Source organism: Lynx rufus, unplaced genomic scaffold (genome assembly GCF_022079265.1).
Source record: "Lynx rufus isolate CCGP_SWC_20201006 ecotype Redwood Valley unplaced genomic scaffold, mLynRuf1.p SCAF_10, whole genome shotgun sequence".
In the NCBI taxonomy this organism is placed as follows: Eukaryota; Metazoa; Chordata; class Mammalia; order Carnivora; family Felidae; genus Lynx; species Lynx rufus.
The window spans coordinates 65345222-65364749 of NW_025814824.1; positions in this window are offsets into that span (position 1 = coordinate 65345222).

The following is a 19528-nucleotide window of genomic DNA, read 5'->3' on the forward strand; positions in this document are numbered from 1 at the left end:
ACATTTGTGAGATTGAGCCCCATGTCAGGCTTCACACTGGGCATGGAGCCTGCTTAAGATTCTCTCTCTCCCTCCCTCTCTGCTGCTCCCTCATGCATGCCCACTCTCTCTCTCTCTTTCTCAAAATTTCTGCAAAGTTCTTGTTGTCATCCTTGTTGTTTAGCAGTGGTGGAGTAGGTTGGAAGGTGAGCCATGGTGGGAGGAAGAGCAGAAGAAAGTTATGTACCCTGGATGAAGATTGGCTATATGAGAGATGGAAAGACTTTAGATTTGCTCTATTTTTCTTTCCCATATTGTCTTGCTTGATTTCCATGTTGCCCTTATTCCCAGTATTGTCCTTCATTCTGCCTTCACTATGAATCAAAAAAAGAAACTCAGCAGCACTGTTGCTGTTGTTTGGGTCCTTTAATAACACCCCTTTCTTTGCTATCTCATTCTGACCCAGTTCAGAAATAGATGCAGATTAAGAACTATGGATATCAACAGAGGAGTTTTGTTATTGATAAGAGCTAGGTAAGAGGTTGTGACTGAGGTTTATGATGAGATTGGTTTGCTCATGCTCTCTGCTGACCCTCCCAGCCTAGATCTTGTGGCACTTGAACTGAGGAGAACTTTGGTTTTCAGGGCAGACCTAACTACTGAGGATTTCTTCCTAGTACTAGTGTAAAATGAAAAAAATGAAGAAGAGAGGCCAGGTTCCCAGTGCTTACAAATTATCTCCACTCAGTTAGGAAATATGGACCATCAGTGTCACCTGATAATCTGATACCTTATTCTGGAAGAGCTTCTGCAGTGTAAGTTCCAATGCATGCAAAACATGTGTAGTAGATAATAACGCATCCCCCTAATACTCTACAGTGCTTCTTCTTCATCAAATCCATTGAGTTTATCCATGACACCTGTGATCATATAAGAATGTCGTGATCTTCCTTGGGAGGGAAAAGGACAGCCTCATTTCCATCTTCATGTAGCCACTCCTTCCATATCTACCATTGTTTTTTTTGTGGGCATCCTTTGTACCTCTGATGGTCAGAATAGATTTTGCTCCCTAGAAGGCACTGAAATGGGTGAGAACAGCCTACTTAATTAATTCATTCCAATGCTACACTGTATTTGAAGCTACATGTTCACTCCCTTCTCCCTACACTGCCTTATAAGGGTAATCAGGCACCTTGCAGCGATGTAAAATGGCAATATTAACATTCTCTAATAACAAAATACAGCAACATCAAAATACAGCAACAAAGGTTGAACATAAGCCCCTCTTATTATTAAATTTCTGGGAAAATTTAAGTTCAAATATAATGCCTCTGTGGTTAAGTGCACAGACTCCAAACCAGATTATCTGAGTTCAAATCTCAGTTCTTAAAGTTACTTAGTTTGTGATCCTGGGAAAGTTCACTAAGTTTCCTTTGCCTCAGGTTTTTCATCTGACAAATGGGAATATGATAAGACTTACAGAGTTGTGAAACTTAAATCAATTAATATTTATAAGGCTTTTTAGAAATATCCCTGGCAGATAACAAGTGCTTTATAAAATTATTACTTATTACTGTACTTGTAATTTAAAGTCCAAAAATTACATTGAAGTCAATTACCCCTACATCCCACAATTTCTTATTCTGCTGAATATCAGCTAACATGTTCTCCATCTTTAGATGCTTGAGGAGATCCATTCAGTGGTATTCCAACCTTGATATTTTTATTAGAAAAGCTATTGCTTCTGGCTTATTGGGCTTTAGTACTCCTGAAGTTAACTCATTCCAACCCACTCTCTGATGTACCTCACCTTTGTTATCAACTTTATTGAGCTATAATTTACAAACAATAAAACTCACCAATTTTCACTGTATAATTTCATGAGTTCGAGAACTGTTTACCATCTTGTAACCCCCACCACAACCATGAAATAGACTTTCCCATCACCCCAAAAAGTGCCTTTGTATCCCGTTTTTTTGTCAGTAACTTCTGCCCAACCCCTGGCTCTTGGAAACTGCCAATATTCTTTCTATCCCTACAGTGTTGCCTGTTCTAGAATTTTATATAAATGGAATTACACATTATATAGTTTTTCTCTCTGGCTTCTTTCACTTAGCAAAATGCTTTTGAGATTCATTCATTTTCTTGCATGTCTCAGTAGTTCATTTATTTTTATTAAGTAGTATTTCATCAAAAAAGTATTTTATCATATGGATATACCAATCTTTTAAATTTCATTTTTTAAAAAAAGGAAAATGATAGATTTTTTTCAGGCATTTGGGATAAAAGGACAAAGAAACTCCAAAATCCTGTTTAGCTGTTTGAAAAGCTGAGGAGATCAATATGTGTCATATACCTATAACCCTTTTGTAAAGATAAATATCTTGTTCATAATATCTGTATGTTTGCTGCATTAAAATGATCTTGTGCTGTATGTCCATCTTCTACTTATTCAAACTTTCTTCTGCATTAACTCTTCACTGAACCCACTACCAGTGCCTCCAACTATCTTTGTTTCTACTGCAGTTTTCTCCGTCAAGAATTCCTTTCCCTCCATTATCAATCTATCAAATTCCTTCTTGTTTATCCTTTATAGCTCAGCTGAGAGAGCACCTCCCTGTCATGTCTTTGCAGATCTCTCCAACTAGAATTAATTACTTCTTTCTTGGTGTCCCCAAAGCACCATGTATATAACTCTACTATATCACTCACTTAATGGTGATTTATTAACAATTTCAGGTATGTCTCCATTATGGAAAAAGATAGTGTTCAACTTTGTTTCCCCAATGGTAAGTTTAATGCTCAACACCAAAGCAGATATTCAGTACATTTTTTGTTTGATAAAAGAAAGAAAATGAATAAATGAATACATTAAAGTGCTCTCCTGTTGATACACATCCGTCATAGGTAAATGCAAGTATGTGAACACAACTCACTGCTCTAAATTGCTTGGAAATCTACTTCTTTGTACCCCATCCGGTTTTGAAACAGGGAGCAGGGAAATCTGTTAATGCTCGGATAAGTCTTGCTGAATTTTAAGGGAACAACTGCAATCCACTGAAAAGTGCACTTAATTATTCACAGTGCGTAGGGGTTCCTGTGACATGACTAGCAACAAGCTCCTGGCCCTTCAGACAGGAAGGATGCATTCGTAATTAAACCGTGACCCATGCTGTCTCCTGCTGCCAGATTTCCTTGAGTAGTCACTGGAGATGAAATTCTAATTATGACATTTGAAGAAACAAAATTCTCCAGGGGAAGCAGCCTCCAAAGACAGACTGTATGTCGACAGCTGTTGTGGAAATTACTTATTTTAACCTTTGCCATAAAAATTGTAAAACTGATCCAGCTCCTTCTCTGTGGCAGACATTTTGGGAGATGGATTTGTAGGTGTGTTTTGGGGATTAGCCTAAAGCCAAGACGGCCTCATTTTGCAACAGAAGTTCCATTAAAGTTTCTTAAATTTCATTGAACTTCTGTTCAGGAAGTCCTTTTAAATTCTGATGAGCTGACATTTGAATGTTTCTGTAGCAGATGGCTATCAGCTAAAAGAAGTGCACAATATTTTATTCTCACTAGCTGAAACAAAATTTGAAGGCTATGATAGATTTTTTTCTAATTAAAACTCTGAGAAGCTTGGGTCATAGATTTTATACTTTTAAATGAAAATTCACACTGCTTTGGACTAAAACTCAAGTTTCCAAGTGAAAGGTTTTTTGTTTCGAAACGTACTAATCGAAGCACAGTTCTCCAAGATACCTATACTGTAGCCACTTAGAACAACGTATTTAAACATCATTGCACTAATCAAATACTATTTATTAAAGGCTACATAACTGAGAGTTGATTTATCTATCCATTATTTTTCCAGAAATTTCTATTCAAAGATCTCTTTTTTTAGTAGATAGCTAGTCTGTATTCAATAGGAGATTCAGAAGGATTGTTTCTGACCCACAGGGATTTCACAACCCTAGTGGAAAGATAAAATTAATACACAGAGAGACTCACATATAGTTAGAAAAGAAACACTTAAATGAAAAAATATCTTGTCAAATCACAGTATTTATAGATGATGAGTCAGGATGGATATTTTAAGTGCTTTACCCAAAGATACACATCTAATTAGTAGCAAAGTTTAAGATGTGCTTTTATCGGTTTTTCTCATGGTATTAAATGATTAAAAAAAAACAGAATGATTTATATGTTCTAGTGATTTTGCTTTTCTGATTGAACACTGATATAGAATCCAAGTTTTTATAACATCAAAACCCACACTCCTTCTAAAAATGCTTTTCACTGTTTTATTGATGTTTTACCATATTAATAAAAGGCCTGACTTGGATATACTGAAGACCTTAAAGTTCTCCCTTTCAAAATGACCTTCTCACCAAAATAGAGCCAAGATGCCTCTTAAGCCTCTGCCTCACTCAACTGTGTCATCATCAACCACTAGTAAATAACTCCAGACAAGTAAAGTGCTAGCTGTTTCAGAGCTTGATGAATAGCTTTATGGGCCCCTTCTCACAGCTGTCATTGTTCTGACAGCTTGATTGAATACAACTCTTGCACCATACCAAGGGGAGCTGCCCACAAAGGGCACCACATGTTTCTAAGTGCTTCTGCTCTCATGCTTCCAGGACAACACTGCAGTACAGAACCAGCAACCTGTTACTCTAAGGGGAAAGTAAACTCTGATCTCCTAGAACGTAACTCACATCTTCTATGAAAGATTCATAGGTCAAAATTCATCTCTTCTTATGGCATGTACGTATATCCCTATGGAATTAGATAATGTTCCTCTTCTAAAATCTAATCAGACCAAATGGTTGTTGAGCAATGTTTAAACTTATTTCAGTTGAGCAATTAAAAATTTAAGAAAGGGAGTAAGCATTAAACAACAGCTTCCTTTCATTTCAAAAGGTGTCGATTTTGTCTTGTTTCTCTTTGTGTCTGTGTTAGTTCTCCATAGCTCAGTCTGCTAATGCCCCCTTGCCTATAAACTCTTCCCTGTTGCAGTTTCTGTGCTAACTCTGACGTATGCAAGAAGTAGATCACCATTCTCAATTTCTCATTCTTACCTTCTTGGTCTGGTCTCTTGTGGCTTACATCTAATGCCCCCTGAGAGTCAGAATCCATTGTGCCAGCCCAGGTTGATGGCTTACCATGTTGCTCTTTAAAATAGCCTCAGTAACAATGAAATTTGAGACTAATCTCCCCCACAGGTAATTTCTGAGATCTTTCTTGCCCTCTAAGTCAGAACTTTCTCCTTTACCTTTTGTTGCTTTAATTGTAAGGCTCAAGTTACGCTCCAGTCCTTCATCCTAATTTCTAGTTTAAGTGCTTTAAACTGAGTAACATCCAGATAAGTATTGCCTCGTACTCTAGAACTGTATGTTCTGCCTTGCCACACGCAGTGCTAACACACCGTGCAATCCAACAGCTCAAATTGGGTCATGGTGAGATGGACTCATAAATTTCTTAGGTCTCAAGTACTGATTCCACCTTTATCCCCTGCTATAGTGCTTTCTCCCACCAGCACCGAAGGTGCTGGATTATGCCTGAGAGTTTTATGACACTGTAGACACCCACATTCAGCTAACCAGTTCCTCTAGTCACTGTTCCTGTGTTGTTATGCCCTTGTGTTTTGAATTGACTCAGTCCGTGACTTCACTCTAAAACTGAATAATTGATCTTGTAAGGCATGTGCAGCAGACGGGTATATAAGAAATACACAGTTTTGAGGTGGAAATAATCCATACCACAGTCCAGCACTATAGTTCCTCTACTGGGCATCTGTGCACAGTCCTAGGATGCACATCTGATAGATGAGGCACTCATATATAGCCTATAAATATAAACAGAATCTGTATTTCCCAGGCCATAGCAACCTAAATCATAAATTAGGGTATCTTACCACCATAGTGGCTTCATCACTCTCTGCTCTATAGGAATCATCCTCACTCAAATACACCCCACTGTGGTTCAGGGTTTCCCCTTTAATCTTCTTGTTTATTAAAATAGCATGTACTGTTTTCCTCCTCCTCTGATCTAGCTCACTGTGATGCTGTGCCTGTCAATAATGATTCAAAAAGAATGAGCTGTATTATTGATGTCTGCTGGCACCCACTGATGCTGATGCCAACACAAGTTTTAGATGTTTGTCCTGTGGAAGTCAATGACGGAGGTTAAGAGCATCTATGTTGATGTTAAAGATGCCACAGCCTGCTATGTGTTTGCTCGAGTAGTTCTGTTTGCCCGTCAATCCTTTCTTTTTCTTTTGGAAACCCTGTCTTCTGCAGAGAAATGCTGTTCCTCCAGAACGAAACATGAGATCTGAAAGGTTACATATTCTTAAAAGCATCCCCTTCTCCCTCTGTCCCCATCCCCATCTACATGATTAGCTTGGTGCTGGGTACCTAACTCAAATTAACTCTCTTTTTGGATTTTGTAACATGACATTAGATTAAGCCAATGTCAGCTTTTCCCAAGAAATAGGTGGTGAGGCCCTGAAAATTTCAGCTGCATAGAGCTTTCCATGTGTGAAGGCAAATTTGTGGCAGGAAAGAACGTTGTCATAGAGAAAGAGGAGGACAGGAGAAATCTAGAGGGTTATTTGGCCTCATTAACTTCTTGCGAAGTGTTGTACCCAGTGTCTAGCTTTACTTCTGCCTTTCCTGCAGTTTTAGGACAACCCTAACCTCTTGTCGCTGTATGTAGACACACATATCTGAGCAATGGGCTTTATCCCCTGAACTTATTATTGTTGTTGTTGTTGTTGTTATTATTATTATTATTAGAGTGTTGGTATCAATATTGCTAAATACTGGGCTCTCATTTTCCAACTTCATTTTCCTCCTAAATATTCTCATTCAGGTATTTTATTTTTATTTTTTTTAAGTTTTTAATTCCAGATGTATATGTATAACATACAGAGTTATATTGGTTGCAGGTGTACAAATTAGTAATTCAACACTTCCATACATCAAACTGTGCTTATCACAAGAGTACTCCTTTTTTAAAAAAAAAAAAATTTTTTTTTAACGTTTATTTATTTTTGAGACAGAGACAGAGCATGAACGGGGGAGGGGCAGAGAGAGAGGGAGACACAGAATCGGAAGCAGGCTCCAGGCTCTGAGCCATCAGCCCAGAGCCCAATGTGGGGCTCGAACTCGCGGACCGCGAGATCGTGACCTGAGCTGAAGTCGGACGCTTAACCGACTGAGCCACCCAGGCGCCCCAGCAAGAGTACTCCTTAATCCCCATCACCTATTCCCCCCCCTCCGCTCTGGTAGCCATCAATTTGTTTGGCATAGTTAAGATCTGTTTCTTGGTTTGTCTCTCTCTCTCTCCCCCTCTCTCTCTCTAATTTTTTTTCCTTTGCTTGTTTGTTTTGTTCCTTAAATTCCACATATGAGTGAAATCATATGGTACTTGTCTTTCTCTGACCGACATATTTCACTTAGCATCATACTCTCTAGCTCTATCCATATCATTGCAAATGGCAAGATTTCATTCTTTTTCATGGCTGAATAATATTCCTATATATATATAATATTCATATATGTGTATATTATATATTTACATATATATTATATATATTATATATACATATATATTATATATATACATATATATGTGTGTATATATATATATACACACACACACACACACACACACACACACATACCACTTCTTCTTTATCCATTCATCAATCGTTGGACACTTGGGCTGTTTCCATATCTTGGCTTTGTAAATAATGCTGCTATAAACATTGGAAGGCATGTATCCCTTTGAATTAGTGTTCTTGTATTCTTTGGGTAAGTACCCACTAGTACAATTGCTGGATCATAAGGTAGTTTTCTTTTTAACTGTTTGAGGAACCTCCATACTGTTTTCCACACTGGCTGCACCAGTTTGCATTCCCACCAACAGTGCATGAGTCTTCCTGTTTTGCCACATCCTTGCTGACACCTTTTGTTTCTTGTGTTGTCTCATTGTAGTTTTGATTTGCATATCCCTGATGATAAGTGATGATGAGCATCTTCTCAGTGTCTGTTGGCCATCTGGATGTCTTCTTTGGAGAGATGTCTGCATATCTTTTGCCCATTTTTAAATTGGATTATTTGGTTTTTGGTGTTGAGTTGTATAAGTTCTTTATATATTAGCAGATATGTCATTTCCAAATATCTTCCCTCATTCCATAGGTTTTAGTTTGTTGATTTGTTTCCTTTGCTGTGCAGAAGCTTTTTATTTTTATGTAGTCTGCAGTTTATTTTTGCTTTTGTTTCCCTTGCCTCATGAGGGAAACTTCTAGAAAGAAGTTGCTATGGCTGATGTCAAAGAAGTTATTGCCTGTATTCTTTTCTAGGACTCTTACGGTTTCAGGTCTCACATTTAGGTCTTTAATCCATTTTGAATTTATTTTTGTGTGTGCTGTAAATAGTCCATTTATTTTTTCTCTTGCATGTTGTTATCCAGTTTTCCAAACACCATTTGTTGAAGAGACTGTCTTTTTCCCATTGGATATTCTTTCCTGCTTTGTCAAAGATTAATTGGCCATACAGTTGTGGGTTCATTTTTGGGTTTTCTATTGTGTTCCATTGGTCTTTCTGTCTGTTTTTGTGGCAGTACCATATTGTTTTGATTAGTATTTTGGGTTTTTTTAATTCTGTTCCATTGATCTATGTGCTGTTTTTGTGCCACTACCATACTGGTTTGATCACTACAGCTTTGTAATATAACTTGAAGTCTGGCATTGTGATGTCTCCAGCTTTGCTTTTCTTTTTCAAGATCGCTTTGGCTATCTGGGGTCTTTTGTGTTTCCATACAAATTTTAGGATTGTTTTTTCTAGCTCTGTGAAAAATGCTGTTAGTATTTTGATAGGGATTGCATTAAATGTGTAGGTTGCTTGGGGTAGTATAGACATTTTAATAATATTTGTTTTTCCAATCCATGATCATGGAATATTTTTCCATTTCTATGTGTAATCTTCAGTTTCTTTCATCAGTGTTTTATAGTTTTCAGAGTACAGATCTTTCACCTCTTTGGTTAGATTCATTCATAGGATCTTATTATTTGGGGTGAAATTGTAAATTGTATTAATTTCTTAATTTCTCTTTCTGCTGTTTCATTATTGGTGTATAGAAATGCAAGAGAGGGGGCGCCTGGGTGGCGCAGTCGGTTAAGCGTCCGACTTCAGCCAGGTCACGATCTCGCGGTCCGTGAGTTTGAGCCCCACGTCAGGCTCTGGGCTGATGGCTCAGAGCCTGGAGCCTGTTTCCGATTCTGTGTCTCCCTCTCTCTCTGCCCCTCCCCCGTTCATGCTCTGTCTCTCTCTGTCCCAAAAATAAATAAACGTTTAAAAAAAAAAAAAAGAAATGCAAGAGAGTAATGTACCTTTATTTTGCATCCTGTGACTTTACTGAATTCATTTATTCTTCTAGCAGTATTTTTGATGGAATCTTTTGGGCTTTCTGCAAATAGTGAAATTTTTACTTCTTCCTTACCAGTTTGGATGCCTTTTATTTCTTTTCATTGCCTGATTGCTGTGCCTAAGACTTCCAGTACTATGTTGAATAAAAGTGGTGAGAGTAGACATCCTTGTCTTATTCCTGACCTTACAGAAAAAGCTCTCAATGTTTCTCCATTAAGTATGATATTAGCTGTGGGCTTTTCATTTATGGCCTTTATTATGTTGAGGTATGTTCCCTCTAAATCTACATTGTTGAGGGCTTTTATCATGAATGGATGTTGTACTTTGTCAAATGCACCTTTTCTGTGTCAATTGAAATGATCATAATGGGGTGTCTGGGTGGCTCAGTTGGTTAAATGTCAGACTCTTGATTTCATCTCAGGTCATGATCTCATGGTTCATGAGTTTGAGCCCCGCATCAGGCTCTGTGCTGACAGTGCAGAGCCTGCTTGGGATTCTCTCTCTCCCTCTCTCTCTGTCCCTCCCCTGCTCGCTCTCTTTCAAAAAATACATAAACTTAAAAAAAAATTTTTAAAGCTTAAAAAAAAAGAAATGATCATATGGTTATTATCCTTTCTCTTGTTGATGTGATGTATCACATTGATTGATTTGCAAATATTGAATCACACTTGCACCCTGGGAATAAATCTCACTTGATTGTGTTGAATGATTTTTTTTTTTTTTTTAGTGTGTTGTTGAACTCAGTTTGCAAGTATTTTGTTGAGAATTTTTTTTCACATCTATGTTCATTAGAGATGTTGGCCTGTAGTTCTCTTTTTTTGTGGTGTCTTTATCTAGTCTGGGTAACAGGGTAGTGCTGGCCTCATAGAATGAATTTGGAAGTTTTCCTTCCTCTTCTATTATTTGGAATAGTTTGAGAAGAATGGATATTAACTCTTCTTTAAATATTTGATAGAGGGGTGCCTGGGTGGCTCAGTCAGTTAAGTGTCCAACTTCTGTTCAGGTCATGATCTCATGGCTCGTGAGTTAGAGCCTCACGTTGGGCTCTGTGCTGACAGCTCAGAGCCTACCTAGAGCCTGCTTCAGATTCTGTGTCTCCCTCTCTCTCTCTGCCCCTCTCGCACTCACTCTATCTCTCTCTCAAAAAGTAAATAAAAACATTTAAAAAATTAAAGAAAAAAATTTTGTAGAATTCACCTCTTGTGAACCCATGTGGTCCTGGGCTTTTGTTTTGGGGGAGTTTTTTGGTTACTGATTCAATTTCTTTGCTGGTTTTTAGTCTGCTCAAATTTTCTATTTCTTTCTATTGCAGTTTTGGTAGTTATATGTTTCTAGGAATGTATCCATTTCTTCTCAGTTGTCCAATTTGTTGGCATATAGTTTTTCATAATATCTCTTATAATTGTTTGTATTTCTGTGGTGTTGGTTGTAATTTCTCCTGTCTATATGTGATTTTATTTATTTGAGTCCTCTCTTTTTCTTGATAAGTCTGGCTGGAGGTATCAATTTTATTGATTTTTTTCCAAAGAACCAGCTCCTAGTTTCATTGATCTGTTCTATTGTGTTTTTTCATTTCTATATAATTTATTTCTGCTCTTTTAGTGTTTCTTTCCTTCTGTTGGTTTTAGGTTTTGTTTGTTGTTCTTTTTATAGCTCCTTTAGCTATAAGGTTAGGTGATTTTCACTCAGGTATTTTAATCCTCTCACTTGAGGTTTCCATTATGAATCCACACAAGGTATGACACATTCAGACTCATGTACTCTGTTTTCTACTATCTAAAACAGGTACAGTGACTCAGACAACATTTCTGTGTCTTCATCCTGTTACCCCTCAGCAGACTTTTCAACTTCCAATAAAAATTCCAAGAGTCTCTGTCCTGTCAGTAAAAGCTGGATTACCAGGTCAACAATATAGAACTCCAGGGACTAGAGTAGGATCCAAGTAGGGCATCATAGAAGAAGAGATGGTAGTGGAGATGAGTCATAAAGAATGAATTTGATTTTGTACCCACAGATAAAATCTGTGATGTACTACTTTAAAAAAAAATGTTGGGGCGCCTGGGTGGCTCAGTCGGTTGAGCGTCCGACTTCAGCCAGGTCACAATCTCGCGGTCTGTGGGTTCGAGCCCCGTGTCGGGCTCTGGGCTGATGGCTCGGAGCCTGGAGCCTGTTTCCGATTCTGTGTCTCCCTCTCTCTCTGCCCCTCCCCCGTTCATGCTCTGTCTCTCTCTGTCCCAAAAATAAATAAAAAACGTTGAAAAAAATTTAAAAAAAAATGTTAAAGATGTGTATACTCTTTCAGTGTGCTCCAAAATCACTTCCTAGAAGAACAAAAAAAAAAGTATTTCTGAAACCTGACTAGCTAGACAGAATTCAATAAAACTTGTATCATTTCATTCGCTTTGTTTGAATTCACTAGGTTTCTACTAGTTTTGCAATAACTAAGTTAAGTTTTGCCAGGGAAAATAATAACAAAATAAAAACTCTCAATTGTCTGATTTCTGCCAAACCTGTAAGTTTTATCAGCATTATAGATTTCCCGTAACATTCTCCTCAGATGCTGTTTCCTGCATCTTTATTTCATTTGCTAGAGCAGAAAGTGGAATATAGATCTGCCTGTAGCTCCAGGAATGGATGGACAAGTGAAAATAATCTGTCATTGTGTCTTTTTGTGAATGAAACATTGATATAAAACAGGTAAAACCCTGGAAAGAAATATGAACATTTGGTCAGAGTACAGCATGCTTTCTTTGCAAAAGATGCATCCAGTGCCTTTTAAGGAAAATAAGCAAGAAATGGAAATAAGGGGAATTTCATTTTTCTAGCTGGATACAGACAGTTGTCATTAGTCATCTTTTCAAACTCTTTGCCTTCTTACTTAACGTCATCCGATATTCTAAATGTTTTGTTTTGTTTTTCCCTAAGGGAAGTCTTAAAAATATGCTAGTGAAACAAAACAGATAGATATTGATGTGTATGTCACTTTCATGGTCAAAACAAAACAAAAACAAACACAAAAACAAAATTCTAGTGGAATTCCCTTGTTTACGCAGAAGCCAGTTCCTGCCTCCTCAAAGGGCATGGACAGCCCTCCGGGCAGGGACCTGTCTTCCTTTTCAGTTTTTTCTCTGCCTCCAGTCCCAGTGCACCTTTTGTATTTCCATGATTTTGCACCCTCTGTTTCTTATCCCACTTTCTCTCCTAAGAAATTCTGGACTATCCTTTGACCCCACACTTGTGTTGCCACATCTGTATTTCTTCCTAATGTGTCTCTGCAGCAGTAGAGTGTAACACCCTTCTGTCTGTGTTCTCAGTGCGTGTTGATTACACCTCTGCTGCAGAATTTATCAAACTGCCCATGGGCATCTTTCAGACAATAGCCTTGAGGCTCTTTCAAGGCAGAAGCAAGGTCCTCAGTTCAATTAATTCTAAGTATTTCTAACCCCTGTTTCAACACGTGGAATAACCTCAGATCCAACAGTTTGCTGGAATCAGCCTGTTCTTGTTATTTGAAGTTAGTGTAAACCCTATCCTACACGAAAAAGGAAAGTCAGTATCTTCCTCAAAGGATTTTGTGGGAGTAGGAGGACCTTGTCTCTTTTTAGCGCCTCCTGTTCTGATTTTCTTCTTCCATTGAATTCTCCATTTCTTTTCTTCCTTTCTCTTCCCATGCATGCTACCCAGTTGCAGCACTACACTGTATTAGACACTGCCCTTAAAAATATACTTTTTTTCCTTATTCTTCAGAGTCCCCCTGGACCATTCCTTTTACCTGTACACAAATTCCCCTAGTTATCCCTTCCTGTTAGGTCCATCCTCCTGCCTTAATGTTGGGTGTCCTCTCTTCTTTGATTTCATTATTTCTCCTCAGTTTAAGCACCATCTACCCCAGAAAAGTTTTGCTCATATGGCTCATTGGCTCCCTCCTGACAATATCCTTAAAACTATCATGCCACTACCACAATTGTCATCAAGAAATTTTACTAGACAAAAGTTGCTATCTAGTTCTTCTAAAACCAGCTTCTATATAACTCCAGCAACACTTGTAATGAGTATTTGATTATCAGATCCTGTTCTAGGCTCAAGGAATACAATCGTGAATAAAACATGGCACTGCTCAAAATGAATTGAAAACCTAGTAGAGTCCTGTTCATTTTTGAGAGCTTTAGTAATTGACACGTAATAGGAACATAGAAAAAGGCACTATAAAATTATGAAGGTAAATGGAGTCCTTTTTTCAGGTAGTTCATATGAATTTTATCTGGCATCATGTGAAATATGACTACAGACAGAATAGTGTGGTTAATGAACTTTACCAGTCCCTTCCTAACCTCTAATTCACCGATTCTTTCATTCACCACTCCTCCTAGACACAAATTCAACCTCATGAATATACAGTAGCTTTGGAATTAGAGATATTTTCAGTAGTGAGTTGTGCATTGATACAATGGAACTGTGTAAAAGACAATATTCTTGTGAAGCATTTTACATATCTTATTAAACAATTAACTGAAATGATTTTAAGTTAGTTTCTCTTAAGAGATTAAGAAGCATAGATAAAAACTGCCTTGTAAAAAGGATGTGAAAGATGGCCATATAAAGCTTAAGCTGATACTTATATTATTTAATAATAGTGTAGATCATTCCTTGAAAGGCTTTATGCTTTTGAAAAGAGACTTTACTGAAAATGAATTAAGTATTGAATGAACTAAATTGATTTAAGAAATTTAATGATTTCTAGTGTAGTTATATTTTGAGAAAAGACATGGAGCTTTCCATTCTAGGTATTTCATTAACAGCTTCATTATCACTGCCATCATACTAACTGGTTTTTTAGTATCTAGCCACCCTTTGTAATAATTTGGGATTCTTTTTGAAAACTGCAGGTACGCCTTTGTCCTTGCTGTATTGTGCGTCTGAGGGACACAACATCAAACTTTCCTGACTCCCCTTTATCCGAATGTTATTACAGCACACAGGTGTCTATTTCCTAAAAAGCTAATGAAGCTTTAACCTCGAGCACCCTCAAATAAAGGGAACTTTGGGAGGGCTCTAACTTTAGGTTCATATGGTCACATATTTTTTGTAAATTGCAAAGTAGGATATTCTAACCTACTCATACCTACAGATAAGTATTCTAATTTAAGTGCCATTTCTTTCCATTCCAACTTTCCGGCCTCTGGAATAACCAAAACATTTTTTATTTTGGCTAAAAGGAATTTGAATCAGAGATATAGTCAGTTTGGGTTTGTTGGTATATATGTGGTAATTCAGAGCCACATATTATATATATAATTATATGCAACTGTATGTCAATTATATATGTAACTGTATGTCAATTATATATGTAATTTAGAACGATTTCTGCTTATAGTTAGGGTACTGTTAGCTTTATGATATAAAAATAGATTCCAGAAATATTCCTACTGTCCATTGTGCCAACTTACCCAGTTTGTATCATGAAGAATGAGAATCAGAATGATTGATATTGTAATATGAACATAACTTACGATGCTCAGCATCAGAAGTACTTTGGAGTGGAGAAGAAAAGATGGATTTAAATGTGTGGAGCATCTGTGCAGTTGAGAGGTAATTGTTATTTCTTGGTTTTGATTTTGTGGGTGTGTTAGGCAATTCTCCAACAGATGATGTGTAATCTGCCTTAAGCAAGCTGAGTGTGTATGAGGTACACATTTCTGTGTTTGGTACAGGCATGCATCCACCGGGCAACAAGGGGAGATAGCATCCGTCTGATTGACCTTTTCATTCTGGATTACAGGGGCTGGTCAGTGAAAACTAGTTTCAAGAATAACATTTTGATTGGAATGAATCCCTCTCAGAGTCTTAAAATTAGATAATCTCAGAAGAAACAGCGAAGGACTTCCTAGTGAAGAAAATAAATTTTAAGTTTGACTATCAGTTTTCTTGTCCGACTTGGAGTGAGAAGTTGAGAGCCGGGAAAACGCATTTGAATTTTAATAAGGGATTTCAGAAGAAAATGCCCTGGATTACAGACCCAGTAACATGAGGCACGGGGGCCTTCTGACAGCTCTCAAACCACGTGTTGCCTGATGGAAAGGCAAATACCTCCTCATACCTAAGGTTATCTCTAGAAAAGATATGATTTTCCAGAACCTTCTAGTGAGTCATAATATGGAGTCTATGAATAGGAGACCAATCCAATAAGAAAAATATGTGTATAGTAAATCTCATTTTGCTTCCTGAAGTGCTTCATGTTCTGACTGTTGACAGTGCAGTATTTTGCTTGGTGCATGTCCTTCTAGGAAAAGAAAAAATAGAGTGAAATCATTAGACTATAAATTTAACATTAATAGAAAAATGAATTATTCATCCATATTTATAGCCTGTGTATAAGTGTCTGGCCTTTGCCATCACAGCTGTTTTTTTTATGTGAATTAATAATAGATAAAAGCCTATTTGCTTTCAAATGCCAGAACACTCTTGCTTGTTTTTTTTAACCCTAAATTTAAAAAAAATATATAGTATTAATAAGGTTGGTGTATCATATATCACTTCTGATACCCTCAGGCTATGCGATCACAAAACTTTCAACTTTGGTGCCATTAGGCTGCAACATTATGAACTTCTGTAAGGGAGATAACAGTTAGCTTCAGTGCAATATCTTCCTCCTGACTAACAGCGGTCACTGAACATAGGACTTATAGGAATATATGTTTATAGGGATATAAATGCTCTGAAAGCTACTACTAAAAATAAAACTAAACAATTTTGGAATTATTTTTAATACTTCAGAATTGAGAGTTTTGTGTAGAGAAACAGCTCATGATTCATCCTTGAGAATTCAAATCATAGTTACACTTTTAAATAATAAAATAGTTGATGGGCACCTGGGTTTGTTAAGTGTCCGACTTCAGCTCAGGTCATGATCTCACAGTTTGTGACTTCGGGCCCATGTCGGGCTCTGTGCTGACACCTCAGAGTGTGGAGTCTGTTTCAGATTCTGTGTCTCCCTCTCTCTCTGCTCCTTCCCCATTTGTGCTTTGTCTCTCTCACTTTCTCTCTCTCTTTCAAAAATAAATAAACATTTTTAAAAAATTTAAATAATAAAATAGGTGCAATATTCTTCATCCAGTTAATTGTATCTGCCTCATCTACCTAATGGACAAGGTATAATGGAAAGAATTTGTGCTTTGGATCTGGCTAGACCCCCTTTAAATCTTGGCTCTCCCAATGATAGATTTATCATTATGGTCAAGCAGTGTTGTCTGCAGTACAGTTTTTATCACCTGAAAAAATGTGGATTATAATGGATAACTTGGAAAGAATTTCTGCAGGTTATCTATAATAGTGAAATGTTATGATTATTAAAGTCTCAGCTCAGTTCCCTCTTTTTGCAAGAGCCTAATCTATTCTTTCCATTTCTACTTCTCCTGAATAGGGATATATAAACTCCTCTCAGTCCCTTCTGAAAGTGATGTTACTTCATGACATCAGTTTATATTATAAGGAACTTCATAAAAATAGTCTTGTTATGGGACACCTGGGTGGCTCAGTTGGTTGGGCCTCTAAGTCTTGATTTCAGCTCAGGTCATGATCCCAGGGTTGTGGGATTGAGCCCTGCATCGGGCTCCACACTAAACATGGATTAAGATTCTCTCTCTCTCTCTCTCTCTCTTTCTCTCTCTCTCTCTCTTCCTCTGCCGGTTTCTCCATGTGCTCTCTGTCTCTCATTAAAAAAAAAAAAAGCCTATTATAGTTATCACAACATGCACTGATCAGTTGATAACACTTTTTATAAGATTATCCATATGGCCTCTATAGAGACCCATAAGAGAAATTCATTTTTGGTTTTTCTTCCAGAAATAGATTCATCCTAAACATCAGGATGGGTTTTTATCTTATGTGCACTATGAGTTGTATTATTAATAGTGGTACATTAGTTTAGAGAAAAATTAATGTCCATCTTTAGCAGATGTGTGTAAACTTATTACAAATTCATCTTCAAATCTATTGTATTTCCAAGACTTAAGGTCTCATCTCCTGCTTAAATATTTTTAAATGTTGCTTTATTTATATAATCTTAGCAATTCTAAATTCTTTTCATAAGAAATTAGAATATAAAATATAAATTAATTAGGGGTACCTGGGTGGCTCAGCCAGTTAAGCATCTGACTCTTGGTTTCAGCTCAGGTCATGATCTCATGGGTCCTGAATTCAAGCCCTACGTTGGGCTCCATGCTGACAGCACAGAGCCTGCCTGAGATTCTCTGTCTTCCTCTCTCTCTCTCTGCCCCTCCTCTGCTCTCTCTGTCTCTCAAAATAAACAAACTTAAAAAAATAAATAAATAAATAAATAAATAAATAAATAAATAAATAACGATGCCTCATTCAGAGTTGCTTTCAAGATTATGAAATAATGTATCTGGTGGCCCTGTGTTTTGTTACTTGTCAAAAGTTAAACAAATGCTCAGTAATATATATGTCAGTGCTCTTTGTATTTTTATGTGCACCATGACTCATTCTTTAACTTTTCACATGTGCTTTTGCTCAAGTTTTTTTCACTAAGATTTATTTGATGTAGATGCAGTAACCTTTTATCTTCTCTTAGAAATTAGCATTATTGCATATTTATAAATACATAAAATGGAACAATTCAAAAAGGCAAAAATTTATACAATGTGACTAAATTATAGGCAACAAACTGACAGCCAACCAGACTCAGTCAAAGTGAGCTATGCTAAAAAGGCAAAAACAAAGAGCAACTTTAAATGTGTTATGAAGACAATGCCTTCTCCAGGCTGCTAGAATCTCCCATCATTTTTTGTTCTTATATCTAGCTTAATGCACACATGCTATGTTGCCTGCTGGCCCCTATGGGCTTTTTACCTTGGTAATCTATAATCTCACCACTAACCTTGGAGTAAAGCTAAATATAAATAAAATCACTTAAAGGTCATTTTTTTTTTCCTTCCCTTGTGTGCAAACCTGTTTCCTTCTGGCCTCCTTTCTACCTTTTTGGTCTCTGTGAAGACAGCAGGATATGGGCCATTTGGGGACAGAAGAATTCATCAAGGAAGCAAGCTCCATCTAGTCCTGGAGTTTTTTTCTCTCTCCCCTTTCTCCCCTCCTCCTTCCCCTCTCCCCGCACACCACTCTCTGTGTATGTGCCCTTTGTTTAGTTACAAGTGCCACTATTTTAATAGATGCAGAGCCATTTAGTTTTTCTAATCCATCTTGTGTCAATTATGATAAGTTGTGCCTTACAAGGTATTCATTCGGTTTACCTTAATTGTTAAATTTGTTAGCATAAAGTTGTTCATAAGGTTACCTTTTGAATCTTTTAATATCTATTAGATCTCTGCTAATATCCACTGTTTAATGTCTCATATTGGCAATTTCTGCACTTTCTCATTTTTCTTGATCAATCTGAGTAAAGCCTTAAGAATTTTGTTGATCTTTTCAAAGAGCCAAATACTACATTGTCTGTACTGTTTTATATTTCACAGATGTCTGTTCTCATGTTTATTATTTCTGTTCTACTTTGGGTTACTTAGCCTTTCTTTTTCTAGTTCCTTAAAATAGAACTTTTGGTCAGGGTTGAGTAAGTAAACTTTTTTGGTAAAGAGCCAAAGGGTAAATAGTTTGAGCTTTGCAGATTGAGGATATTCTATAGACATGTATTTTTATACATATGCATATTGAAGATATTCTATATGAACATATCTGACTGTATAAAATGTATCCATTTAAAAATATAAAACAATTCTATTTGATGGGCCATAAAAAAGTATCTACCAGGATTTGACCCACCAGCTGTTTATCAAGCCCTGCTTTAATCACTTACTTTATATCTTCCTTCTTTTCTATTATAAACTATGAAAGATAAAAATTTCCTTCCAAGCACTGATTTAGCTGAATCTTACAAATGGTTATATTTTCATTGTCGTTCAAAAAATTACCTTTTTGATTTCTCCTTTTACCATGGCTTTTCTTGAATTTTTCAAATTTCCGAATGTTTGGGAAAAGATTGCTCTAGATAAAACATTGTTACTGATTTTAATTTTAAGTCCATTGTGATCACAGATAAATTCTCCCAGATTTCAATCTTTTGTAACTTACTGAGATTGTGTTTA